This window comes from Salmo trutta, chromosome 1, assembly GCF_901001165.1.
Source record: "Salmo trutta chromosome 1, fSalTru1.1, whole genome shotgun sequence".
In the NCBI taxonomy this organism is placed as follows: domain Eukaryota; kingdom Metazoa; phylum Chordata; class Actinopteri; order Salmoniformes; family Salmonidae; genus Salmo; species Salmo trutta.
The window spans coordinates 43969817-43997634 of NC_042957.1; the positions used below are offsets into that span (position 1 = coordinate 43969817).

The 27818-nt window shown below is 45.6% G+C and overlaps 1 protein-coding gene across 1 annotated transcript in view; it reads left to right on the forward strand.

The window, feature by feature from the left end:
- The window catches only part of LOC115196684 (retinoic acid receptor alpha), a 173903-nt gene that overhangs the window by 37454 nt on the left and 108631 nt on the right, over positions 1-27818 (forward strand). Inside the window, exon 2 of the mRNA XM_029757519.1 lies at positions 10071-10161. The gene's annotated coding sequence lies outside the window, so the exon portion shown is untranslated. The remainder of the gene's footprint in view (positions 1-10070; positions 10162-27818) is intronic.

Genomic DNA, 27818 nt, shown 5'->3' on the forward strand with positions numbered 1-27818 from the left:
CCCTTCATTGAATTTTGTCTTTATACTTGGATGATATCATTAACCGCCCCCTCGTCTCTCAGCAGATGATGCCTCAGAGTGAGTGATGCACTCCCGACATCCCTCATAACCGAGGTTGGCATTTAGAGCTTTAAATGTTACCCTCTGCTTTCTTCTCATGCATCACCGTTATGAGCCCATAATACCAGCCGCTCCCCATCCCACATCATATTCCCAGCCCAATGTTACCGCACCGCTCAGGCTTCAAATGCCAACCAGGTCAGTCACGTACTGTATAACCCTCCTTCCTCTCCATAAAAAAAAAAATGTCTGCATTGCCTCAAAGCTGCATGGAGATGTGGTGAACTGATATAAGGGGCTTGCATAATGGTTGTGCGTGCGTGTGTAAACAAACAGCATGTTTTTCCAGGTAGCTTTACATTAGAGAGGATGAGTAAGCATGTCGTTAGGGAGAAATTCACATTGATTCTTCGAAACGCCATTACTTTGCAACATCAAGCAGCGCTCTTATGGGGAAACATATTTTAAAAGGCTTTGAAAGCGACGACTGCTGTGTTGCTGTCTTTGTCAGCGAATGGTGTTTATTATGTTGTCATCGTCCTCTTGGCCGTTAGTGGAACATAGCCTACAACATTTCCCCATGTTGCCCTTCCTCGCCTCAGTGAGGGTCACATGGGGGGCCTGATGGTGAATCTGACGGGCCTTAGGTGATCTGCTGACTGACACAAGCCTCTCCTTCGTGATCTGATCTTCCGCTGAGTAGAGAGAGAGAGAGAGAGACTCCACGGGTAGCCCACAGGACTGCTGGGACTAGCCCTGTAGATAGCCAATGAGAGGCCTGCTCAGAGTGGCACCAGCATGGTTCTGGGTGACCTCTCGTCTGGTCTCTGTTGCGTGGTGCACCGTCAGCAGGCGACACAGTGGGTTTCAGCGCTAACTGGCTGGCCATTTTGGGGTCATGACTTTATGACATTATAGAGGAGGGATTTTCTGAAAGAGAACAGCGTGTCCACACAGTGTCCAGAGGGGGCGTCATGTTCCATGGTTGCCTTTTACAATTTCTCATTGTTTTCATTGACGTACAGTTGAAGTCGGAAGTTTACATAAACGTACAGTTGAAGTCGGAAGTTTACATAAACGTACAGTTGAAGTCGGAAGTTTACATAAACTTACAGTTGAAGTCGGAAGTTTACATAAACTTACAGTTGAAGTCGGAAGTTTACGTACACTTAGGTTGGAGTCATTAAAACTCGTTTTTCAACCACTCCACAAATGTCTTGTTAACAAACTATAGTTTTGGCATGTCGGTTAGGACATCTACTTTGTGCATGACGCAAGTCATTTTTCCAACAATTGTTTACAGACAGATTTTTTCACTTATAATTCACGGTATCACAATTCCAGTGGGTCAAACGTTTACATACACTAAGTTGACTGTGCCTTTAAATAGCTTGGAAAATTCCAGAAAATTATGAAATGGCTTTAGAAGCTTCTGATAGGCTAATTGACATCATTTGAGTCAATTGTAGGTGTACCTGTGGATGTATTTCAAGGCCTAACTTCAAACTCAGTGCCTCTTTGCTTGACATCATGGGAAAATCAAAAGAAATCAGCCAAGACCTCTGAAAAGTGTAGACCTCCACAAGTCTGGTTCATCCTTGGGAGCAATTTCCAAACGCCTGAAGGTACCACGTTCATCTATACAAACAATAGTATGCAAGTATAAACACCATGGGACCCCGCAGCCGTCATACCGCTCTGGAAGGAGTCTCCTAGAGATGAACGTACTTTGGTGCGAAAAGTGATAATCAATCCCAGAACAACAGCAAAGGATCTTGTGAAGATGCTGGAGGAGACGGGTACAAAAGTATCTATATCCACAGTAAAACGAGTCCGATATCGACAACCTGAAAGGCCGCTCAGCAAGGAAGAAGCCAATGCTCCAAAACCGCCATAAAAATTCCAGACTACGGTTTGCAACTGCACATTGGGACAAAGATTGTACTTTTTGGAGAAATGTCCTCTGGTCTGGTGAAACAAAAATAGAACCGTTTGGCCATAATGACCATCGTTATGTTTGGATGAAAAAAGGGGGAGGCTTGCAAGCCGAAGAACACCATCCCAACCATGAAGCACAGGGGTGGCAGCATCATGTTGTGGGGATGCTTTGCTGCAGGAGGGACTTGTGCACTTCACAAAATAGATAACAGATTCCGACTTCAACTGTACATTTAAGGGCTATCTTGGGGATGTTTCACAGCCTCGGAGGCATGTGCTGTAATGTGGTTTAACAGGAGAGGTCCTAGCCTTCACCCCTCGGCGACCATGTGGAGACTTAACCTGTTGATAGCTTGAATTAACAATTAATTAATTGTTTTCCTAACGAGCTAATCGAATGTTTCTCTTGCCCCGAGGGGGGACATCATTTGGGATTCTGAGACGTCTCGGGGGGGACTGTGTGGTGAGGGGTGTTTTGTCTTCAATTTTTCTTCTCCTTCATCAATTTGTTTTAGGGAGATAGCCAAGAGGGGAGTTAGAAGTCAATGAATCGATGGCCAGTGGAACGGAGGTACAGCACACTCATTATCTGACTCAACGAGATCATCATTTACAACATGAAGTAGTGAGGGGAAGAGAGAGGGAAAATATAAATAGAGATATTGGAGAGGGCTTGGAAAAGGGGGACTATGAAAGGAGAAGAAGATTAAAACAGAGGGATGGGAAGAAGAGTGGCCTATCGGGGGGAGACAGAGGATTCTGACAGATAGCGAGGAAAAAACAGAGCGAAAAGAGTAGAGAGATGTATGGCAGGATAGAGGGGGAAGGGGGTGTTAGTTTGCCCATTCAGCAAATCAGGCTAGCGGTATCACACCGCTGAGGTTGAGGGTCTGTGTAGAGAACACCAGTGGGCTGATAACCCTGAGCTGTGGTGTGTGTGTGTGTTTTGTAGAAACACCAGCAGACTGATAACCCTTCATCCAGCTTGTGGGGAATGCACAGATAACAGGGAGAAGAGTCTACCTGGACACTCTGAAAGCAAACGAGGTCTTTCTCCTTTTTCTTTTGCCGTAGGCGTTGAAGCAACACTGACAGTTGATTTTTCTTCTTTTTTTCTCTTTCGTGGGAATTAGACAAATACAGAAGTCTCCAAGTGGTTCAGTTCATATAAATGTGTTGCGTTGTTCAGGTTTTATGGTTGGCAACCAAAGGTAGCCTTGCCAACTTGGCCTCTAGCTTTCAAGACTGGTGACAAATAGTTTATAAGATGTTCATTTGAGATGTTCAAATGTATTTGTCACCCAGGAAGCTCCATTTATACACTATATATACAAAAGTATGTGGACACCCCTTCAAATGAGTGGATTCGGCTATTTCAGCCACACCCGTTGCTGACGTGTGTATAACATTAAGCACACAGCCATGCAACCCCCATAGACTAACATTGGCAGTAGAATAGCCTTACTGAATAGGTCAGTGACTTTCAACGTGACACCGTCATAGGATGCCACCTTTCCAACAAGTTAGTTCTTCAAATTTCTGCCCTGCTAGAGCTGCCCCGGTCAACTGTAAGTGCTGTTATTGTGAAGTGAAAACGTCTAGGAGCAACAACCGCTCGGCCGCGAAGTGGTAGGCCACACAAGCACACCGAATGGGACCACCGAGTGCTGAAGCGTGTAAAAATCATCTGTCCTTGGTTGCAACACTCACTACCAAGTTACAAACTGCCTCTGGAAGCAACATCAGCACAAGAACTGTTCGTCTGGAGCTTAATGAAATGGGTTTCCATGGTCAAGCAGCCGCACACAAGCCTAAGATCACCGTGCGCAATGCCAAGCGTCAGCTGGAGTGGTGTAAAGCTCGCCGCCATTTGACTCTGGAGCAGTGGAAACATGTTCTCTGGAGTGATGAATCACGCTTCATCATCTGGCAGTCCGACGGGCAAATCTGGGTTTGGCGGATGCCAGGAGAACGCTACCTGCCCGACTGCACAGTGTCAACTTTAAAGTTTGGTGGAGGAGGAATAATGGTTTGGGGCTGTTTTTCATGGTTCGGGCTAGGCTCCTTAGTTTGAGTGAAGGGGAATCTTAATGCTACAGCATACAATGACATTCTAAACAATTTTGTGCTTACGATTTTGTGGCAACAGTGTGGGGAAAGCCCTTTCCTGTTTCAGCATAACAATTCCCCCGTGCACAAAGTGAGGTCCATACAGAAAATGTTTGACGAGATTAGTGTGGAAGAACTTGACTGGCCTGCACGGAGCCCTGTCCTCAAGTCCATCAAACACCTTTGGGACGAATTGGAATGCCGACTGTGAGTCTGGCCTAATCGCGCAATATCAGTCCCCGACCTCACTACTGCTCTTGTAGCAATGTTCCAACATTTAGTGGAAAGCCTTCCATGAAGAGTGGAGGCTGTTATAGCAGCAAATGGGGGACCGACTCTATATTAATGCCCATGAGTTTGTAATGAGATGTTCGACGAGCAGGTGTCCACATACTTTTGGCCATGTATTGTAAAAATACATGGCCACCTTTCAGATGTCCACTGGTCCTTGCGGACTCGAGAAATGGATGCTCTGTTAACTACATTCGCAGACAACAGACTGCTTTTTCACTTTTAACAGACTACAATCGGTGGCCTTGTCTCGTGTCACTCGCCTCTCTCCTCCTCTTCCTTTGATGTGTCATCATGCGCTCCACAGTCTGGCTAACTTCAAAGCCTCCATCGTTTCAAAGCAGCCAAAGCAAGAAACACTTAAGACACCAATCAGACACTTTTTAATCAAGCCCAATTTGACTGAATTTCCCCGACCAAAAATAAGTTCACGACACAGGTCATGTCTTTCATGTCTGTTGTTTAGCGAAATTAGCTGTTATGCTAAATTTAGCCTTTAGCAGCGATAGACAAGTAGTGTTTCTGAAACTTGGAGGTGAGTATGGCTCTAGAAAGACAGTTTATCGCTCTTGTGATTTTCCAAATTTCCAAATGTCTGTTGAGTGGACTATTGTTATGCTTTTTAAATATGTAGCTTTTCAAGATATATTCTTAGTAAAGTGGCTAAAGCATTAGCAAGGCTACGGAAAGGCTAAACTCTCAGTAAATGTATTTGGCGTGGTTGCAAACACATTTATTTGCTTACCTGGTCTACGACAAAACATTTGGCATCACTATGTCTGCAGGCTTAACCGTTGTATGTTGTGGTGGAGGCTAACGGGGCTAAATAGCTGGTCTGGCCAACACTGTGTTTCTTTCAAGTGGCTAACTCACTTTCTTGCCAATTGTCTGGCTGAGGAGAAATGAAAAGATAAGAGGGGCTGAAACCAGCCCTAGAGGCTATCCCTCCGTTTGTTGTCCCAGGACACTCCACAACATGACCATCTCTGAAAAAGAAAGAGGAGCACTCAGATGTCTGCAATGGTATTTGCGTTTAATCTCTGTGTATTTGTGTTATTGGACTGTACGTTTGTTCATCCCATGTGTAACTCTGTGTTGTTGTTTGTGTCGCACTGCTTTGCTTTATCTTGGCCAGGTCGCAGTTGTAAATGAGAACTTGTTCTCAACTGGCCTACCTGGTTAAATAAAGGTGAAATATATATATATATAATTTATTATTATTATTATTTTTTTTTACATTTTAGTCACATAGCTCTAGGGCGACAGGTAGCCTAACGGTTAAGGGTGTTGTGCCAGTAACAGAAAGGTCGCTGGTTTGAATCCCCGAGCCAACTAGGTGAAACTTCTTTTGATGTGCCCTTGAGTAAGGCACTTAACCCTAATTGCTCCTGTAAGTCGCTCTGGATAAGAGCATCTGCTAAATGACACAAATGTAAATGTAAGCGTGTGGGCCGGCAGTACTGTTTGTTAGCTATGGTCCGGCGGGCTGGACATTGACCTCGACCAGCGGCATCATTAGTCGTGGACGGGCCGTCGGCGGCTGTCATTGCCCACGTGACAGAATGACTCGCAGTAATTGCCCTGACCGCTGTGTGCTTGTTTGGGGGATTGGAAAGGGGGATGGATAGAGGGGGGAGGAGTAGGGATGTGCTTTTTTTTGGTGGATTGGACAGGGGGGAAATGGATGGATGAAGGGAGAGCCCCTAGGCCTGCTCGCGATGCCATGTATATGTGTTTCTTAGTGTATGAGGACTCCATGGCTCTGTATTGTGCCTATTCTGTGCTTGTCATGTAAGAGGCTTTTCATTTACCGGTACGTTCAACAACGAAAATGAATGCATTCATGTTCTTGTATAGGATATGATTATGTGTGTCAGTGTGTTCTTTGTATTTACTGCATATTTGTCCTCACTGAGTTTGTGTGTGTGTTTTACTTATCTGGCAGAGAGGACTATTTGGGGATTTACACAGTATATGAGTGAATGGATCATCTCAATTCATGTTCCTCCTGAGACTAACATTAGTCTGTAACACTGTGTGTGTGTCCTCTCTTGTGCTCCAGTGTTCTCTTGCTATCAGAGGCTCAGAACACCTCGCTGGGCTACAGCTGCAGTGTGTGTGTGTGTGTGTGTGTGTGTGCTTGAGAGCAGGATACATTTACAAATGACTGGAGGCTTCTAGGAGTATATAGTACATGGAGATGGCTAGAGATCACTACTTGGAAACCCGTTTTTGCGTGGACATTACCATTGAGGGCGTCCACCATTTTGAAGTAGTCAACTGTGTGTGACTTCCTATGGGTTAAGGAAGGATCACATGATTCCATCCGGGTCATCAGAAGGGATCAGCCAGTGAATTATGTTCGCGAGCAAACACCTCCTTTGGCCACCTTTATTTCAGTTCTCTACTGGCAGTTTCTGGAACGAATTGCAAAAATCGCTGAAGCTGGAGACTTACATTTCCCTCACTAACTTTGAACATCAGCTATCTGAGCAGCTAACCGATCGCTGCAGCTGTACATAGTCCATCTGTAAATAGCCCACCCAATCTACCTACCTCATCCCCATATTGTTTTTATTTACTTTGCTGCTCTTTTGCACACCAGTATCACTACTTGCGCATCATCATCTGCTCATCATCATCTGCTCATCTATCACTCCAGTGTTAATCTGCTAAATTGTAATAACTTTGCTACTATGGCCTATTTATTGCCATACCTCCTCATGCCATTTGCACACACTGTATATAGACTTTCTTTTTTTCTATTGTGTCGACTGTACTCTTGTTTATTCCATGTAACTCTGTGTTGTTGTTTCTGTCGCACTGCTTTGCTTTATCTTGACCAGGTCGCAGTTGTAAATGAGAACGTGTTCTCAACTGGCCTACCTGGTTAAATAAAGGTGAAATAAAACAATAAACATTTCATAACTCCAGGCGGCAGTAAATCACCAACCTTGGCTTTATACCTGTTCAAACAACACACTCCAGGTGGCAGTATGGACCCTTTCAGTTTGTTTACCAACTCATAGAAGTAGTAGATGAAGAAAATTGACTTCAAAATGGAGATGGCCTCAATGGTGCTGCCCGTGCTCTCACAGACGCCATAATGGCAGATACAAAGATGAGTGGTCTATCTAAGTCTATGGTGCACAAACATAATACAACTTAAACGCACGCTTTACATATACTGTCATTTCCTGAAAGGGCCAAACACACACACACACACACACATACACACACACAATGTTTCGGTGACGTTTGTAACACCAAATATACACACACCATCTCAGGTTTATGCAGGCAAACACATCTATATTTCCCTTTCTGTCCCACAATCACATTTTCTCCGTTCCAATTGCACTCTTCCACCTCCAGCCTTACTACCACATGAGGTGATACTCACTTACACTACTGCACTATGAACACACCCAGGTGACCGAAAGAAGTTGGCCTAGACGTGTCTGAGAGTGTAGCTAGTCGTCCGTGAGTGTAGTTTAGTTGTCTGAGAGAAGAGTGGGGTTCAATATCTCAGCCTGACTGAGTAGTTTGTTAGCTGGGGTCCACCCTAAATCTTTCCTAGCATTTATTTGACAGAGAAAACAATCCTACGGCATGACTACAGCCCAGGGAGAAGGGGAGAAAACCACACACAGTGTGGACTCAATTACGGTCAAGGGACAAAAACGCACACCTATATGATATTCATACTGTAGGCCTACACAGACAGTAACACACCGGTTATGATGAAAGGGCATGCAGCTAGCAAGTGTATTGGAGGACAGCATAATTTGCACTCGGACACACACACACACACACACACACACACACACACACACACACACACACACACACACACACACACCATCTCCCAGCCCCCTCCCATTCCTCTAACCCTCCTCTCAGATGCTATGGACATTTAGTGTGAGATGAGAGGGAAGGAGATTCAAGGAGATTCTCTCCCTACTCCCTTCTTTCTGTCTTTTTAACATTTCTCTGCCACCCTCGTATCTGCCTCATATAGTGCACTGAACTAAAGTATAAACACAACCCGTAAAGTGTTGGTTTCATGAGCTGAAATAAAAGATCCCAGAAGTGTTCCATACACTCAAAAAGCTTATTTCTCTCAAATTTTGTGCACATATTTATTTACATCCCTGTTAGTGAGCATTTCTACTTTGCCAAGATAATCCATCCACCTGACAAGTGTGGCATATCAAGAAGCCGATTAAGCAGCACAATCATTACACAGGTGCACCTTGTGCTGGGGACAATAGCAGGCCACTCTAAAGTGTGCAGTTGTGTCACACAACGCTGCAGAAGTCTCAAGTTTTGAGGGCGCATGCAATTGGCGTGCTGACTGCAGGAATGTCCACCAGAGCTAAAAATGGAATGTTAATTTCTCTACCAACCTCATTTTAGAGAATTTGGCAGTACGTCCAACCGGCCTCACAACCGCAGACCACGTGTAACTACGCCAATCCAAGACCTCCACATCTGGCTTCTTCACCTGCGGAATCGCCTGATGCCAACCAGCCGGACAGTAAATGAAACTGTGGGTTTGCCAGACCTAATAATTTCTGCATCAACTGTCAGAAACTGTCTCAGGGAAGCTCATCAGCGTGCTCGTCGTCCTTACCAGGGTCTTGACCTGACTGCAGTTTGGAGTCGTAACCAACTTCAGTGGGCAAATGCTCACCTTCGATGGCCACTGGCATGCTGGAGAAGTGTGCTCTTCACAGATGAATCCCGGTCTCAACTGTTCCGGGCAGATGGCAGACAGCGTGTATGGTGTCATGTGGGCGAGCAGTTTGCTGATGTCAACATTGTGAACAGAGTGCCCCATGGTGGAGTAATGGTATGGGAAGGCATAAGCTACGGATAATAAACACCATTGCATTTTATCGATGGCAATCTGAATGCACAGAGATACCGTGACGAGATCTTGAGGCCGATTGTCGTGCCATTCATCCAAAGCCATCACCTCATGTTTCAGCATGATGATGCACGGCCCCATGTCGCAAGGATCTGTACACAATTACTGGAAGCTGAAAATGTCCCAGTTCTTCCATAGCCTGCATACTCACCAGACATTTCACCCAATGAGCATGTTTGGGATGCTCTGGATCGATGTGTACGACAGCGTGTTCCAGTTCACGCCAATATCCAACAACTTCGCACAGCCATTGAGGAGTGAAACAACAGTCCATAGGCCACAATCAACAGCCTGATCAACTCTATGCGAAGGAGATGTGTTGCACTGCATGAGGCAAATGGTGGTCACCCCTACCTTTTTTTAAAAAAGGTTTCTGTGACCAACAGATGCATGTCTGGATTCCCAGTCATGTCAAATTCATAGATTGGGGCATAATGAATTTATTTCAATTGACTGATTTCCATATATGAACTGTTGACTCAGTAAAATCTTTGAAATGGTTGCATTTATATTTGTGTTCAGTATAGTTATGATATGAGAGAGAGAGACTCTTGTGGAGTCAGTCCCAGTAAGATAAGTGCCCGGATGGCTCGAACTCTGCTGAGAGGGAGAATCCCTGCCCAAGCTGAAGTGACCATGTGAGATTACGGCAAGGGATAGGACACTGAGACGAAGGAGCCCAGTAGCAGTTGAGCCATGCGTACTAAAGCTAATATCTTCTCTCTCTTTCTTATTATAGATGCCTATGTCACTTCCATGGCAGACCATTGCTTTGGAGGCCGATAGCAGCCTGACACGGCTGTATCTCCAGGGCTTCGCCACGGTGCAAGGTAAGCCTCTTGCATGGTGCTTGGCTGTATGCCAACAATATGCTCTAATCTATGCCAAATAATCAGTCCGCTTTCAGAGTCAGGTGTGGCATTGGGAATGGGTGTGTGTGTGTGTACACTATGTGAACAGGTGTGTGTTCTCATGCATGTAAAACATGTTTTTGTCTCTCTGTTTGTGGAAGGAGTGCATGAGTGAACTCCTATGTAGGTCTTGTTTGTGTGTGCAAGCATGTGTACTTGTGTGTGTTTCTCCTCAAATAATCTGTCTGGATGTCGTTTCGCCACGCCAAAATATGTTTAGGAGTGTAAACGGGGAATGACAAGACACTCGGTAGAAAAGTCCTCTCCTCTGCTGGAGAAAATCCCCCGTCCTGTCTGTCTCTGGAGTGAATTACATTATCACAGCCTGATAACATCTACTGCACCGGGCCACAGGAGAGGCTCTGTATCAGCAGTCAAGCAGAGTCTGGGGGGGGTGAGGAGAGCGGAGAAGAGGAAGAGGGGGAACGAGAAGAAAGCATGAAAAAGACAGTTGGAAAAGGAACGAGAGTGGGAGAAAAAGAGGGAGAAAGATAAAGAGGGAGTCCCTCTATCCCTTGGCGGTCGGGCTGTGTAGTCTAGCCTGATTTCCAGCCTGTTCTAATTTCAACTTTGTTCTAATTTCCACTCTCCCAGGAACACACGATCCCAATCATGGACTCACACAGACAAATCCAGACTCAAACGGACACGTGGATACAGGAACACACCAAAACACACTGTCACGCTGCACTCGCAAGGACAAAGTCGTACAGGCACGTCAATGTATTTTTCCAAACCCATTCAACCTACGGTGTAGTGTACCCACAGGCAACCAGACGTATTCATTCACATGTATCGGTCTTTCACTGGCCGACCTTGCACCAGCAGGAACAAAACTGACTAGAGCTGCAAGGCTTCTACAGCTACTGCCAGCGACGGCTGGCGCAGCCATTCTTTCATTCTCATGCCCCCCGTTGTATATAAAGGTGAGCTCAGCTCTCTCCCTCATTTCGCTGCCTGTGCAACAGGAAAGACTGTCCCCGTCCTATGTTTATCGCTACGCACACACACTGGCAAACGCTTGGTGTTATCATCTAGGCTTCCTCCCCAGTCCCAATGGGACACGTGCTCAGCTTTTGATGTTGCTCAGCTCAAAAAGAGCTCTCTCACACTGCCGACGACACACTGCCGCTAGACTTTAGGCCCTATTCCCTGCTACGAGAGGAGGGGAGTCCGAAGAGCGGAGTGGCGAAAGAGATCAACTTTTCAATTCATACTACATCCTTGCCTGACCTTTCGTCGTGGCCGGCAACGCGCCAACCTTGGTCCGCAGCTCCAATTTGACAAACTGTTAAACAATCGGAGTGACTTCTCTTCTGAAACATCTTAGCACTCTTGGATACTGCAACAATGCACAAGAATGTGCAGACAAAGGGTTTATTTTCCCGTCCGTACACGTTCAGTTAGCTGACAAAACACAGCCGACTCTCGCTAGCTAGCTAACGTCATGCTTCAGGATCAAGTAACGTTAGCATATCAATAATGACCGTTTACCCCTCCCATTCGGATACAAAAGTACAGTAACGTTATCGCACAGTGACATTCATGTTATAATATAGGCTACACAGCTAGGTAACTTGAGCTAGTGTAATCCTAAGAGTGTCTATCTAGCTAGCTGAAACACAATCTTAAAATGACACTAGCGTATTACAGTTACCTTAGAACAAACCAGGCGTCATTTGATGAAGTTGCTTCCTGCCTGGACGTCAGTGGCTCAGTGCAGTCAAGGCACAAAAAAAATTGCTGTTGAGACTTAAAGCTATGGCAACATTTTCAGAATGTCACAAGCTGTTACTACAATTACAGGTAAAAACTCAATAAGAACGAATAAGGAAAATGTCTGTACATTTCATTAAAAAGAAATTTGTCTGCTATTACAATTTTTACTGTAACAGTGTTGGCTCAACGAGGCAATTCTGTTTACACTGCCTTGCTTAGAGGGTGGCAGCTGTCGGGCGAGTGACGTACGCTACCTCTGGAGGTGGAGGAGGTGACAAGTTTGCAAGTTTACATTGCAGTAATATGTGTAGCCGAAAAGTCTAGTAAAGCCTCTTTCTCTCTTCAATTTACTCTCTCCATTCTCTCTTCACTTAGCCCTGCCTCTCTCTCTTTCTTTATCTCTATTTCTAACCCTTTCCCTCCACTCTTCTCTCTCTCTCTCTAACCCCTACCCTTTCCCTCCACTCTTCTCTCTCTCTCTCTAACCCCTACCCTTTCCCTCTACTCTTCTCTCTCTCTCTCTCTGTCTCTCTCTCTCTCTCTCTCTAACCCCTACCCTTTCCCTCTACTCTTCTCTCTCCCTCTCTCTCTCTCTCTCTCTCTCTCTCTCTCTTTCTCTCTCTCTAACCACTACCCTTTCCCTCCACTCTTCTCTCTCCCTCTCTCTCTCTCTCTCTCTCTCTCTCTTTCTCTCTCTCTAACCCCTACCCTTTCCCTCCACTCTTCTCTCTCTCTCTCTCTCTTTCCACCTGTCTTTCAGACAGATCAGATCTTTCCCAGAAAAACTCCTTGTCCTGACTATTATGTATGGAGTGCATTCTAATGGTACAGGATGCTAATGGTTCAGGATGCTAATGGTACAGGATGCTAATGGTACAGGATGCTAATGAATGGTCCAGGATGCTAATGGTCCAGGATGCTAATGGTACAGGATGCTAATGGTACAGGATGCTAATGGTCCAGGATGCTAATGAATGGTCCAGGATGCTAATGGTACAGGATGCTAATGGTACAGGACGCTAATGGTCCAGGATGCTAATGAATGGTCCAGGATGCTAATGGTACTCTTAAGGACAGTCTATTATGGTTTGTTCTAATTGGTATGCACTCAGTTGGAGTTTTCCTTTCGCGTGCGTATAGCCTGCTTTTACTGCCTACATATAGATGACATTTACATTAGTGCAGTGTTCATTTTGAAAGTGTTCCCAATGCATTAGCGTTCAAATACACTCACATATGGAAGGACGTGCCTGTTTGCATGGTAACGCAATGCCCAGAACAACGCCACGGGGCCCAGTGTAGTACCACACTTTGTTTGTTTACACACACGCACATGCATTTGGTACAGACAGACGGACAGACTGACTGCTTGCGCGAAGCTGTGGCCATTACATTACTGTAGGGTGTTGAAGGGGGTCTGTTTTAGTAAGACGGCTCTAATGACAGTGTAAACCCTCCAAGGCAGAGTCACTGCACTTCTCCCCCAGTCAGAACACACACACACACACACACACACACACACACACACACACACACACACACACACACACACACACACACCCACGTCGTACACACAGCAGTCCTCTCTCTGCAGGGCTTATCACACCACCCTTACCCTGTGTTTACTGCGTGTTTGAGGTATTTACTGTGTAAGCCAAGACAGTTTAACCTTGAGTTAGAATGTCACAGTGTATTGTAGTTCACTCACTGCTCCACGTGGCTTAGCTGGGCTGTGTTCAGGTGGGCCTTTTTTTTTGTGTCTGGTTCGGTCACGCACACACATTTCCACACGCACGTGCACACATACCACTTCAAAAACGATTATGTAGTGAGCTCCAGTATATTTGTCTGGTCCTTCTGTGCACACATTCACCATCAAGCCATATATGATGCTGTGTGAATTAGAGAGATACATTTTCCGGCCTGCTAGAGAGAGAGAGGAAGGTCCTGTCTTCTCCAGCCATCCCTCGAGGTGACAACCAGGAGTGGGATGGTTTAGGATGAGGTTTTCTTCACCCTCCCTCTCCCCCTTCCCTCTCCCCCTTCCCTCTCCCCCTTACCTCTCCCCCTTCCCTCCCTCCCTCCCTCCCTCCCTCCCTCTAATCTCTTATGTCTATCCAAGACTGATTGTTGTGTGGGAATCCCGGGGTTGTCGTGGAAACCGTGGTCACATGCTGCGGCGGTTGGTGACGAATGATCCAATAACCCCTCCTTACCCCCCCCCCCCCCCCCCGCCAAAAAGCGCCGCGGGCAATGCTCTGATTTAAACTTCATCCTTTCTATCTATCATCAACTCCCCCCCTTCCCTTTCTCTCCTTTTCCTCCCTTTCTCCATCTCACTTCCCCTCTCCTCTCCACGCCTCTCGTCCCTCCCTCTCTTCACATAATGGATACCATTTCCAAAATGCAATATCGAGAGCTGGGGGTGGAGGGGATGGAAGGAAAGGTGGAGGGAAAGGGGGAAGGATGGAGGGAAAGGGGGGAAGGATGGAGGGAAAGGGGGAAGGATGGAGGGAAAGGGGGAAGGATGGAGGGAAAGGGGGAAGGATGGGGAGAAAGCGGGATTTGCCTTTTGCCATCACCCTCCTTCAATGTCAGACAGAAGAGGCAGAAGGGTCTTCTCGCTCTTTCTCGCCCTTGCTTTCTCTTTATCTCTGTCTCTCTCCTCTCTTCTCTCTCTCTTTCTGTGTGTGTGTGTGTGTGTGTGTGTGTGTGTGTGTGTGTGTGTGTGTGTGTGTGTGTGTGTGTGTGTGTGTGAGAGACACTCGTGTCATAGCAAAGTGAGTTTGGGGCTCTGTTCAATTTCAGGTCCTCTCAACTCAATTAGACATGGCATTTCCAAAATGGGTGGCATTTCAATACCTGAATTGAAATGGAACGCAGCCCAGTGCTGAAACTGAATTTAGCTCAGTTCTGAAATGAAATGGGGCCGCAACTCCTATTATTTCCCTGGGCGAATGAGGTCTCGGTGGCTCTGCTAGCTTGGCTTCGTTTGGCTCGGCTTGGTGTGATTTGACAGGGTCCTAAAGATATGGGGGAGAGGAGCAGAGTAGACAGACCCTGTAACAGGATTATCTGTGTGTGAGCCGGGTGACACTCTAAAAGAGATGTCTGCACTCTGCACACTATGGTCTGATTTCTTTCTGGCTCTGCTCAGGCACTAACTGGAGGGGAGAGATTGCAGGAGAAAGATGTGAGGACGACACAGGCTTGTACATCACTCAGGTTATCACATACAGCGTCAGACACGCATGCTGCGTTTAGACAGGCGGCCCAATTCTGATCTTTTTTCCCCCCACGAACTGGTCTTTTGACCAATCAGATCAGCTCTGGAAAAGATCTGATGTGAAAAGATCTGATGTGATTGATCTGTGCAGTCACACACACACACGGTTTACTCACACAGACTCAAATGATAGATCACACACACACACACACACACACACACACACACACACACACACACACACACACACACACACACTGTGTCTCTATTCAGAACCAATAATTACATCTGAAGCCCAGTTATGTCTCGCCTCCCCCCCCTCTCCACTCCGCCCCCTTAACAAACAAATTGTGTAACAGGCTTTGAAGTGAAGGATGGCTTTTTTGTCCCTCTCCCCGATCCCGCATTCCCTTGTTATATAATGTTCCCAAATGCTTTATTTCATTGTGCTGCTCCTTGCCGCTTCTCTCTCTCTCGCTCATCTCTCTTCTCTTTCGCTCATCTCTCTTCTTTTTCGCTCATCTCTCTTCTCTCGCTCATCTCTCTTCTCTCTCGCTCATCTTCTCTCTCGCTCATCTCTCTTCTTTCTTCTCTCTCTCTCTCTCTCTCGCTCTCTCCTTGCTTCTCTGTCTCTTTCTTTCCATCTCTTCTCTCTCTTCTTTCTCTCTCCTTTCTCTTCTTTCTCTCTCTCTCTTCTGTCTCCTCTGTCTCTCCTCTCTCTCTTGTCTCCTTTCTTTCTGTCTCTCTCTGCCTAATTAGGTCAGAGACTGTTCTGTCTGCACAGCCCCTGTTCCGTTGTTGTTTTATTTGCCTGTTCTCTATCTCCCTTTCTTCTTTTTGGGACATTGGAAGGTTTTGCTTTTAACCCTTAGTCAGCCATTTTGTTGCTCAAAGGCAGCCAAAGACAGCCATATTATACTGTCTTTATAATACAATTCAAAACACTAAAACATTATTATCCCTTCAGGCGATATTCACCCATTTTTTTATACTGAGGTCTTCAATGGGCGCACACTGCAATAGTGAGTAACCCTGCAAGACATTTTCCCTCCATTTCCTATGTAATATGTACGGCATATTCACAACATAAACTTCTTCCCTATCTTTTGTTCACGGTTGTAATTCCTGGTTGAATATTCCTTGAGTAGGTTCAGTCTTGGCTGCTCCAGGTATTTTTAGGGATTGTTCGGCGTACCGTCGTCCACTGTTAATGATCCTTATTAGCAGCTTGGCACTTTCATAGTAAGCAGAAGAGGAGATGCCCTGTGGTGTCAATCACGTGAAGTGTAGGAATGTAGGTCATGTGAAGCTTTTTATGGGTTGTCCTCCTGTTCACTGTTTGTGCCATGAGGAGGATTGAAACCTCACTCCCGTGTTTCACGTCGTCTATTGCTTTTTAATACGTCACATTTATACGTTCTGGAATTGTCTCGAGACCTGTATGATTAAAGGCACACACACACACACGTGCATATTGCCTGCGTAGTACATGCATGATATTGTGCTCCGACAGTTTTTTTTTTAATTGCTCCCTGACTGAGTTATTATTAATCATATTGAATTCAATTCAATTGAAAACCCACTGCTGCAGTATGTTTGACTGTTGCTATTCATTCTCTGTCATTCACACCGATTGGATGTCTCCACATGTGGATGGTGCATATGTCCTCAGTCTGATCATCTACACTGAGTGTACAAAACATTAGGAACACCTTCCTAATGTAGAGTTGCGCCCCCTTCTGCTCTCAGAACAGCCTCAATGTGTCGGGCATGGACTCTACAAGGTGTCGAAAGTGTTCCACAGGGATGCTGGCCCATGTCGACTCCAATGCTTCCCACAGTTGTGTCAAATTGGCTGGTAGTGGATCTCTACTCTGCGTAGCTCATTCCATCTCATCCCAAAGATGCTCAATTGAATTAAGATCTGGTTACTGGGCAGCCCACTGTAGTACGCTGAATTTACTGTCATGTTCGTGGAACCATTCCTGGACAATCCTAGCCTTGTGGAATGGGGCATTATCCTGCTGAAAACAATCTATTTGCAGATGGATCCACTGCTGCCGTGAAGGGATGCACCTGACTGGCAATGATGTTCAGATATCCAGACGTTGCTCCACTTTTATCACGGGGCCCAATGTGTGCCACGAAAACACACCACCGCCAGCCTGCAATGTTGACACGCGCCATTTCTCCATCCGTCTTCCCATCAGCGTGAAACAGAAGGAACCGGGATTTCTTCAGGCCAGGCAATGTTTTCCCAATTCTCCGGTGTCCAGTCTTTCCGTTCCGTAGCCCACTGCAACCTCAGTTTCTTGTATTTTGCTGAAAGAAGTGAAACTCTGTTAGGTTGTCGTCTGTCATGCCCCTATTCAGGTCAAGGTACGAGGAGCTGTGCATTCGTTTATGGGTCTTTTGGCGCAAATTGTTGTACTGGACTGTCAGTTGACTAACTGTAGCCCGTCTGTTGATCTGCACACTTCGTGTCAGCCTCCTTTGTCCTCTTTCATCAATCACCTGTTTTTTGACCACTGGCCTGCCTTTGGCTGGATGTCCTTTGGGTGGTGGACCTTCTTGATACACATGGGAAACTGTTGCGCGTGGAAAAACCCAGCAGCGTTGCAGTTCTTGAGGCACTCAAACCGGTGCACCTGGCACCTACTATCATACACCGTTTAAATGCATATTTTGTCTTGCCCATTCACCCTCTGAATGGCCCACATCCATAATCCATGTCTCAATTGTCTCAAGGCTTAAAAATCCTTCTTTAACCTTTAATCTACACTGTTTGGATGTAGTGGGTTTAACAAGTGACATCAATAATGGGATCATAGCTTGCAGCTGGATTCACCTGGCCAGTTTCTCATGGAAAGAGCAGGTGTTCCTAATGTTTTGTACACTGTGTACATACAAAGCCTACAATACTGACTTACAATACATTTAAAACACTTCCCCTGTCGCGTTAACTGACCGTCCACAGCCATCACTGCGCTTGCCTACTATTCTCTAAATGATGTGGATGTGTCAAGTGAAATCACTGATCTCACTGTCAGGTAATGTGCTCCATGTAGAGATGAGTGGATAGTGAAGCCAGTGACAGAGACAATGCCCTATGGACGGCGTTCTATTCTGTGTTATTGGATCTGTGCAGCCAGTGACACATTGAGTGTGTCTTTATTGTGAGCGTGTGTGAGTAGTGTCCCCGTGATTTAGAAAGGGAGATACATACATACATACACACACACACACACACACACACACACACACACACACACACACACACACACACACACACACACACACACACACTAATCACGTATTATATTTCCATAGCGCTTTTCGTAGAATCTCAAAGCGCTTCGAAAGCAAAAAAACAAACAAGAAATATGTCATGACGGGTCGACCAATAGAGGCCAAGTCTTTGAAAGCTGCATCCTCCGAAGACAGAGAGGGCCAGTTCATGGATTGAGCGGAGGGAGCTGGACAGAGGATGGTGATGGAGTCTGCTGATGATCTTGTAGAGGGAAAGTCTGGGAACCAGCCTGAGTCATATAGCCACTTATAGCCTCTTCCAGTCTGTGTAACACCACTTGGCTGATGCCTCGGCAGCTCTGGACGCCAGAAAGCTCGCCACACAAAGTTCAGAATAGTAGCCAGTCGTCCTCACTACGAGCCCTCTGCCTCAGCACTGCGGTATTCCACTGTCTCTCGTTACTCTCAAGCTTCAGGCGACTCCTCAAATGATGTGAAATTGGCAACCCAGGTGAGACCACGGTACTGTGTCCAGATGGATTTTTCAAACAAAAGCTAGCTAGCCAAGCCAAAAGGTGTGAACCCGTCAGTCAATCTGCAAATCCGTGGCTTAGAAACACCAGATATATGAAATTAAAACTCAATGTTATCATAAACAAAGGAGCTGACACACACTCCGTTGCATACACATTCACATTACATGCATTGCCATTGACTCACTTTTGTGCTCACTCATCCACTTAATCCTCTCTCACTCTCGCTCTCTCACACGCTAGCGAGCACACGCGCACGCACACACTAGGGAACATGCTGTTCTTGAGCGACGGTACAGTGCAGTAGGGATCAGAGGTTTGCGGTGGGACCTGGTTTTAGGGGCGGAGGAGTCGTACTTCGGGGGCCATGTCAAATCACATCTGTGCCTAAATGAAGAGTAGCTCGTCCTTTATCTCCATCCCTCTCTTTCTCTCCCTCTTTTTAGGTCCCTTCCTTCCCCTCCCGTACACTAGCTCTCTCAACAACCAAGTTGTGAATGCGACTGCAGGGAGATGAGCTCCAGAGAGTCTTGTCGGTTTATGACATTGTGTGTGTGTGTGTGTGTGTGTGAAAGAGAGAGAGAGGCGGGAGTGTGTGAGAATGAGCAATATAGTAGTGTTTCCATATTTCCTTCTTCACCTCTCTCCATTGGTCACCCATGTCCATTTCTCATCCTTTCCTTTGCTGTCCTCCCCCACTCTCTCACTCGATCTATCCATTTCCCGGTCTTTCCGTTTACCTCTCCCTCTCCTTTTTTCTCCCCCTCTATTTTCCCCTGTTGTCTAGGCTCCACTCCATACAATAACCCTTTCTCTCTGGCATGCCTCTGTGTTCTGTGAGACACAGGGAAACACTGGGTTCAAACTAAATCACACTGGGACCCTAATCCTATCACAGACACACTGCATGACCAAAAGTCTGCTCGTCGAACATCTCATTCCAAAATCATGGCCGTTAATATGGAGTTGGTCCCCCCTTTGGTGCTATAACAGCCTCCACTCTTCTGGGAAGGCTTTCCAGTAGATGTTGGAACATTGCCTTCGGGGACTTGACTCATTCAGCCACAAGAGCATTAGTGAGGTTTGGCACTGATGTTGGGCGGTTAGGCCTGGCTCGCAGTCGGCGTTCCAATTCATCCCAAAGGTGTACAATGGGGTTGAGGTCAGGGCTTTGTGCAGGTCAGTCAAGTTCTTCCACACCGATCTCGGCAAACCATTTCTGTATGAACCTCGCTTTGTGCACGGGGGCATTGTCATGCTGAAACAGGCCCTTCTCCAAACTGTTTCCCTTCACTGGACCTAAGGGTAGCTAGAGTTTCACTTGGCATCCGTAAAATCCAGATTCGTCTGTCGGACTGCCAGATGGTGAAGCGTGATTCATCACTCCAGATAATGTGTTTCCACTGCTCCAGAGTCAAATGGCAGCGAGCTTTACACCCCTCCAGCCGTCGCTTGGCATTGCACATGGTGATCTTAGGCTTGTGTGTGGCTGCTTGGCCATGGAAACCCATTTCATGAAGCTCCCGACGAACAGTTATTGTGCTGACGAGGCTTCCAGGGGCAGTTTGGAACTCTGTGGGGAGTGTTGCAATCGAGGACAGAAGACTTTTACACGATACGCTTTCAGCACTCAGCGCTCCCGTTCTGTGAGCTTGTGTGGCTTATCACTTCGCGGCTGAGCCGTTGTTGCTTCTAGACTTTTCCACTTCACAATAACAGCACTTACAGTTGACCAGGGCAGACGTTTTATGAACTGCATCCTATGACGGTGCCACGTTGAAAGTCACTGAGCTCTAACGAATGGGCCATTCTTCTGCCAATGTTTGTCTATGGAGATGGCATGGCTGTGTGCTTGAGTTTATACACCTGTCAGCAGCGGGTGTGGCTGAAATAGCCGAATCCACTCATTTGAAAGGGTGTCCACATACTTTTGTGTGTGTATATTAAGGCAGTTAACCCACTGTTCCTAGGCCGTCATTGAAAATAAAAATGTGTTCTTAACTGACTTGCCTAGTTAAGTAAAGATGAAATAAAAAATGATCATACCACATATCTGGTTAGTGTGGGTGTGTGTGTATCCGTCCCTCTGCCTCTCAGTCACTATGCAGTAGTATGACGATGTTATAGAGTTTGATTATGACTGTGTGTTTATTTGTATGTCAATAGCTATGCGCTGGTGTATTTATATATAAAAAAAATAGGGCTTTGTCTGTGTGTGATTGTATACAATGCTTATTCTGTCTCTGTCTCTCTGTCTGTGTGTCCCTCTCTCTCTCTCTGTGTCTCTGTCTCTCTGTCTCTCTCTCCCTCTGTCTCTCTCTCTCTCTCTCTGTCTGTGTCTGTCCTCTCGCTCTCCTCAACCTATACGTGCAATGTCAGCTTCATCATCATCATCATTCATCTCCAGTGTGTATGGTGTTTGGTCCATACAGTCTCCTCCATGGTGGTGATCTCATAGCTTTATTACTGAGATTTATGGCCTCTTTATGGAGCAGACTCCCACTAGAAGTGCCCCTCCGCTCTTACACCAATGGCTCCTCATACTCGGTCTTTCCCACTGGAGGGGGAGTGTCTCTGTGTGTGTGTCTCTGTGTGTGTGTCTCTCTCTGTGTGTGTGTGTGTGTCTCTCTCTGTGTGTGTGTGTCTCTGTGTGTGTGTGTGTGTGTGTGTGTGTCTCTGTGTGTGTGTGTGTGTTGTGTGTCTCTGTGTGTGTGTGTCTCTGTGTGTGTGTGTCTCTGTGTGTGTGTGTGTGTGTGTGTGTCTCTGTGTGTGTGTGTCTCTGTGTGTGTGTGTCTCTGTGTGTGTGTCTCTCTCTGTGTGTGTGTGTGTCTCTGTGTGTGTGTCTCTGTGTGTGTGTGTCTCTGTGTGTGTGTGTGTCTCTGTGTGTGTGTGTGTGTCTCTGTGTGTGTGTGTGTGTGTGTGTCTCTGTGTGTGTGTGTGTGTCTCTGTGTGTGTGTGTGTGTCTCTGTGTGTGTGTGTGTGTCTCTCTCTGTGTGTGTGTGTGTCTCTGTGTGTGTGTGTGTGTCTCTGTGTGTGTGTGTGTGTGTCTCTCTCTGTGTGTGTGTCTCTGTGTGTGTGTGTGTGTGTGTGTGTCTCTGTGTGTGTGTGTGTGTGTGTCTCTGTGTGTGTGTGTGTGTGTGTGTGTGTGTCTCTGTGTGTGTGTGTGTGTGTCTCAGAAGCCTTTAGGGCCTCTTTCTCAGCCCCAGCCCTCCTGGCCTCACTTCATTCCATTTTATTTCATTTCCTCCTTTAATGGCTGCCGAGCTTGGGAATGGACCATTACCCTCCCTCTACCTCTCTCTACCTCCATCAACGCTACCTCTATCTCTCTCTCTCTGTCCATCGGCGAGGGTCGCTAATGAATCAAGCCGTATTTTTTTAATGGCGAAGTGTGGAGTCGAATGAGGGGGAGAGAGATTTTATTCCTAACACCCCCGCTCTCTTTCTTTCTCTCTCTTTCTCTTTTTCTCTCTTTTTTTCTATGGTTGAATGGTGTGTGTGTGTGTGTGTGTGTGTGTGTGTGTGTGTGTGTGTGTGTGTGTGTGTGTGTGTGTGTGTGTGTGTGTGTGTGTGTGTGTGTGTGTGTGTGTGTGTGTGTGTATTTTTTTATGCATGGGACTGCTTAAATGTGTCTATGTCACCTATAGGGCTGTTGCGGTGAACATATTTACCGCCACACCGGCAGGCATGAGTCATGACCAATTCCACGTGACCGTTGGGTCACGGTAATCTCCTTTTATGCACTCTGGACATGCGTTGGCAGTACCAACTCGCAAACGACCATCAGGTCGCTACTGGCCTGGTACTCAGGGCTCTGTTCTCCCTCTAACCGCTCTGGCGTCAATCCAAACGCAAAGGAAAAATCAAACACTTCTCATCATGACAGTGCTTTTAAAACTCACCTCACTGTGATTGATCCGTTTTAAACTGAGTGGAAAACATGTTACTTGTGGATGTTGTTTCAAAGCCTAACAGAATGGAGTGGACAGCGCTTGTCTCCAATTCCACAACTTTCTCAAATCATTAGTAGCCTATAGTCGCATCATGCAGCCCATATCTTTTGACCAGTTTTTAAGACATTCTAACTTTTGTATCATTCACAACTAAATCTAGTGTATAGAACCTGTTTCAAATGATAACTTTTACGCTCAACATAGCTACTTAATTTGCGCACTCGCTCTGGAAAGGGTAAAAATATCCTTTCTATTTTATTCAGCGAAGTTCAATTGGGCTCCCGAGTGGTGCAGCGGTCTAAGGCATTGCATCTCAGTACTAGAGGCATCACTACAGACCCTGGTTCGATTACAGGCTGTAACACAACCGGACGTGATCGGGAGTCCCATAGGGCGGCACACAATTGGCCCAGCGTCATCCGGGTTAGGGTTTGGCCGTGGTAGGCCGTCATTGTAAATAAGCATTTGTTCTTAACTGACTTGCCTAGTTAAATAACTTATAAGCATATCTTGTCTGCAAAATGAACAAGCCTTAGCCAGATAACATACAGTAGGCCAATTCATATTCTGTTGTTCTGAAATACATTTTTCTTCATATCATGTTTTTTAAGACCTGCTTAATATAAATAATGGATTTATTTTGATAGTGTATATTCAATTGATTTATTAGACTTTTTTAAATGTGGAGTCCTGGAGATGATAAATGTGTTTATGCTAATTAATGGTCAATTACTGCGAGACCAGCCGTCTTTTGCATGTCAATTTTATTTTATTTTATTTCACATTTATTTAACCAGGTAGGCAAGTTGAGAACAAGTTCTCATTTACAATTGCGACCTGGCCAAGATAAAGCAAAGCAGTTCGACAACATACAACATACAGTAGAAAAATAAGTCTATATACAATGTGAGCAAATGAGGTGAGATAAGGGAGGTAAAGGCAAAAAGGCCATGGTGGCAAAGTAAATGCAATATAGCAAGTAAAACACTGGAATGGTAGATTTGTAGTAGAAGAAAGTGCAAAGTAGAAATAGAAATAATGGGGTGCAAAGGAGCAAAATAAATAAATAAATAAATACAGTAGGGGAAGAGGTAGTTGTTTGGGCTAAATTATAGATGGGCTATACAGGTGCAGTGATCTGTGAGCTGCTCTGACAGCTGGTGCTTAAAGCTAGTGAGGGAGATATAATTGTTTTTGCATGTCAATAACCGGCTGACAAAATGTAATGGCTGCCACAGCCCTAGTCACCTACATAGGGTGGCTATCCATGCTCAAATGTACGCACTTGAGGGTTTATTGAGTTTGCGTGAATGATCCCTGCTGAAAAAAACTGCATAGACCAGCATCCATTTTAAGCTGGTATTTGCTGGTCCATGATGGTCGGATACTGGTCACGCTGGTCTGACCAGCATGGTCTAGCTGATTGACCAACATGTTCTAGCTGCTCAAGCTGGTCTGACTAGCATGGTCTAGCTGGTTATGCTGGTTTACCATAATGGTCTAGCTGGTTTTGTTTGGAGAACAGCCTTGTTGTGTTTTGGACACTGGCGACCAGCCTTCGCTGAGCTTCGGACACTAGTGACCAGCCTTACGCTGTGTTTTGGACACTGGTGACCAGCCTTTCGCTGTGTTTTGGACACTGGTGACCAGCCTTTCGCTGTGTTTTGGACACTGGTGACCAGCCTTTCGCTGTGTTTTGGACACTGGTGACCAGCCTTTCGCTGAGCTTTGGACACTGGTGACCAGCCGTTTGCTGTGTTTTGGACACTGATGACCAGCCTTTTGCTGTGTTTTGGACACTGGTGACCAGCCTTTTGCTGTGTTTTGGACACTGGTGACCAGCCTTTTGCTGTGTTTTGGACACTGGTGACCAGCCTTTCCCTGTATTTTGGACACTGGTGACCAGCCTTTCCCTGTGTTTTGGACACTGGTGACCAGCCTTTTTTGTGTTTTGGACACTGGTGACCAGCCTTTTTTGTGTTTTGGACACATATCAGCAAAGGCTGGGAATTGCCAGGGACCTAACAATACGATGTTATCACGACACTTTGCTGCCGATTTGATATGTATCGAGATTCTCACAATTCTACATGTTTTGCGATTCGATACTGTGATTTTATTGCGTGTCGGTGTTCCAAACATATTGCTCACCATATATCTGCTACAGAAAGACGAGAGAACAGTCAGGGGAATAAAAGTGTGAAAACAAATTGGCTTCCTATTTAAAAAGCAGAACAAGCTATGAAGGAAAAATACTGGAGTTTTGGTGCAGGTATAGCCAACAAGCCAAAAATATTGTCAAAACGACACGCTATATCGTAAAAAATATTATACTGATATGTAACTGAATCGATTGTTGTCTTCAATATCTTTTTTATTTGATGTTTGTGCATGTACTGTATATTGATTAATTAATTGTATGCTTTACAAACATGAATAACATACATTATTTTCAACTAATCCAATCTGTTAGTTGGACTTATTACTCCCATTACTGAAATGGTTGTTCCAGTTTAGATGGTTTGGGTAATGTCATTTATTCTTAATTCTAACCCATTCTGAATGGATATTGTGGGCGAAGAACAGTTCCAATTTGTGGATATCCCCACTTTGGCTGGATTCCAATAGAAACTGACATTATTTTGCAAGCCAGCATGATGTCACTTGATATTGGTTTTGTTGGTGACCAGCTTATGATGGTTACCAGTGTCCAAAACAGTGAATGCTGGTCCCTCATTAAAATGCAAATCAATTTATAACATTTTTGACATGCGTTTTTCTGGATTTTTTTGTTGTTATTCTGTCTCTCACTGTTCAAATAAACCTACCATTAAAATTATAGACTGATCATTCCTTTGTCAGTGGGTAAACATACAAAATCAGCAGGGGATCAAATACTTTTTTCCCTCACTGTATGTTCGGAACATCGATTTGCAATAAAATCATAGTATCAAATCGCAATAGATATTGTATCAAATCACAATACATATAGTATTGTGATAATATCTTAAGGTCCCCTGGCAATTCCCAGCCCTAGTATGTGTTAGCGTGCGTGTGAGCCTTGTGCACGGTTTTCTCATTTGCGGTCTGGCTCTGAGGAAACGGCTCCATGAAGACCAATTATGTCCCTCCGCCTTCCCCTCCCGCAGATGCCAATCAATCAATTAACCAATCGATACTCATCTGCTAAGCTCGTCTGGCCCACGAGCCAGCTCCACTGAGCACCGCAATCAATTACTTTTCACCTTGCAGTTCACTGGAGGGTTGCCAGATCGTCATCATTTATTCCCCTTTTCCCCTCCTCCTCTTCTCCTTCCATCAAGACCACTCCCTCCTGTGTATGATGACCACAAATGTTTATTTTCTTCCTCCCAAGGTTCTGGGCTTGGAATAGCTACACAATAGTGCAGCCAAGGCTAACTATAGCTGTGGGAATAGTGTGAGAGGGAAAGGAATAGCGTTTTCCCCCCCAGTTCCCTTTCGACTCCCTGGCTGAATTTACAATCTACAGTTAGGCCACCCACTTTGATGGAGTGTGTATTTATGTGTGTGTTTTTTCAGAGGTGGGGACAGGGAGGGTAAATGACAGCTTTCTTTATCGATGGTGGCAGGATTACCCGGTGTGTTTTACAGTCTTGCTGTTTCTCATCTTACACACTCACTCACACACAGACACACACACACACACACACACACACACACACACACACACACAATCACAAGTGGGAACGGGGCCATATGGGTCGTTTGTCATCAGAGTATCGATTGGCTCAGTTTGATATTATTCCGCTTTGTCACAGAAATGAGTGGACACTAGAACGGAAGGTGGAGGACGTGTGTGTGTGTGTGTGTTTTGGGGAGTCAGTGAGTTTGTCTGTGGGTGTCTTTGTTATGAGTTCAGGTAGTCCCCCGCGCTACAGCAAACAAAGAAAAGTACGAGGGGTTCTCGACAACGATGACAAAAATCCAACAGAAGGGCTTTACCAAGGATTTAAAAAAAATATATTTTTTGGTTTGTTGGTAAGCCCTCTTGTTGTCTGTGGTTATCTGAGTGTTAGCAGGGTCAGTAACAAAATCAGCGTATCATCGTCATCATCATCACCACCACCATTATCATTTCCTTTTCATTATCACTACCTCACACCACCTTGAAATTATCACAGCTAACTGCACTTTATGTTGTACCATCCGTCAGAAATGTACTACCAACGTTACTATCATCACCGTGTTCCCATCATCATCATCATCATCATCATCATCTCTCACAAAAGGCATAGATACTCATGCCCCTTTTTTTATTTCCCCCTTTTTTCTCCAGGAAAAAAAATATGCCTTTTACCCTCTACTGCAGAAACATATTCTCACTCTTTCAGGATATCAGAGCCCCTTCTAAAGCCTAAGATGTCTTTATCAAAGATGGAGCCTCAGGGAAGGGGGGATGATGAGAATATCAACACATCCTTAGTCTCACCTCTGCCTCCCTGTGATCTCACATCTGAGGGCCTAGCTAGCCCCCCCCCCCCCCCTTTTTACCCTTTTAGCACTACTGTTTCTTCCCTTTTCCCTGTCAGCACTAGCTAGCACATCTGGAGATTTTTTTCCCTGTTAGCACTAGCTAGCACATCTGGAGATTTTTTCCCTGTTTCTTGTTAGCCTCCATTAGCCTGCTAATATTGCTAGCACTGATGGCCCATTGTCAACCCCAACCAGGAGCGTTAGCCTTGTAATGTAAGCCCGCCATACGCCTAGCCTTGCTACATTAGCCAACGAAGCTCCTTCAGCCTGGTAGGCATTGAGGGGACATGGAGAGCCCTAGGCCACATTACCTTTAGAGCACTAGGCTACATTAGCAGGTAGCAGCAGCAGCAGGGATCCTCTCCATCTCACCCTCCACGA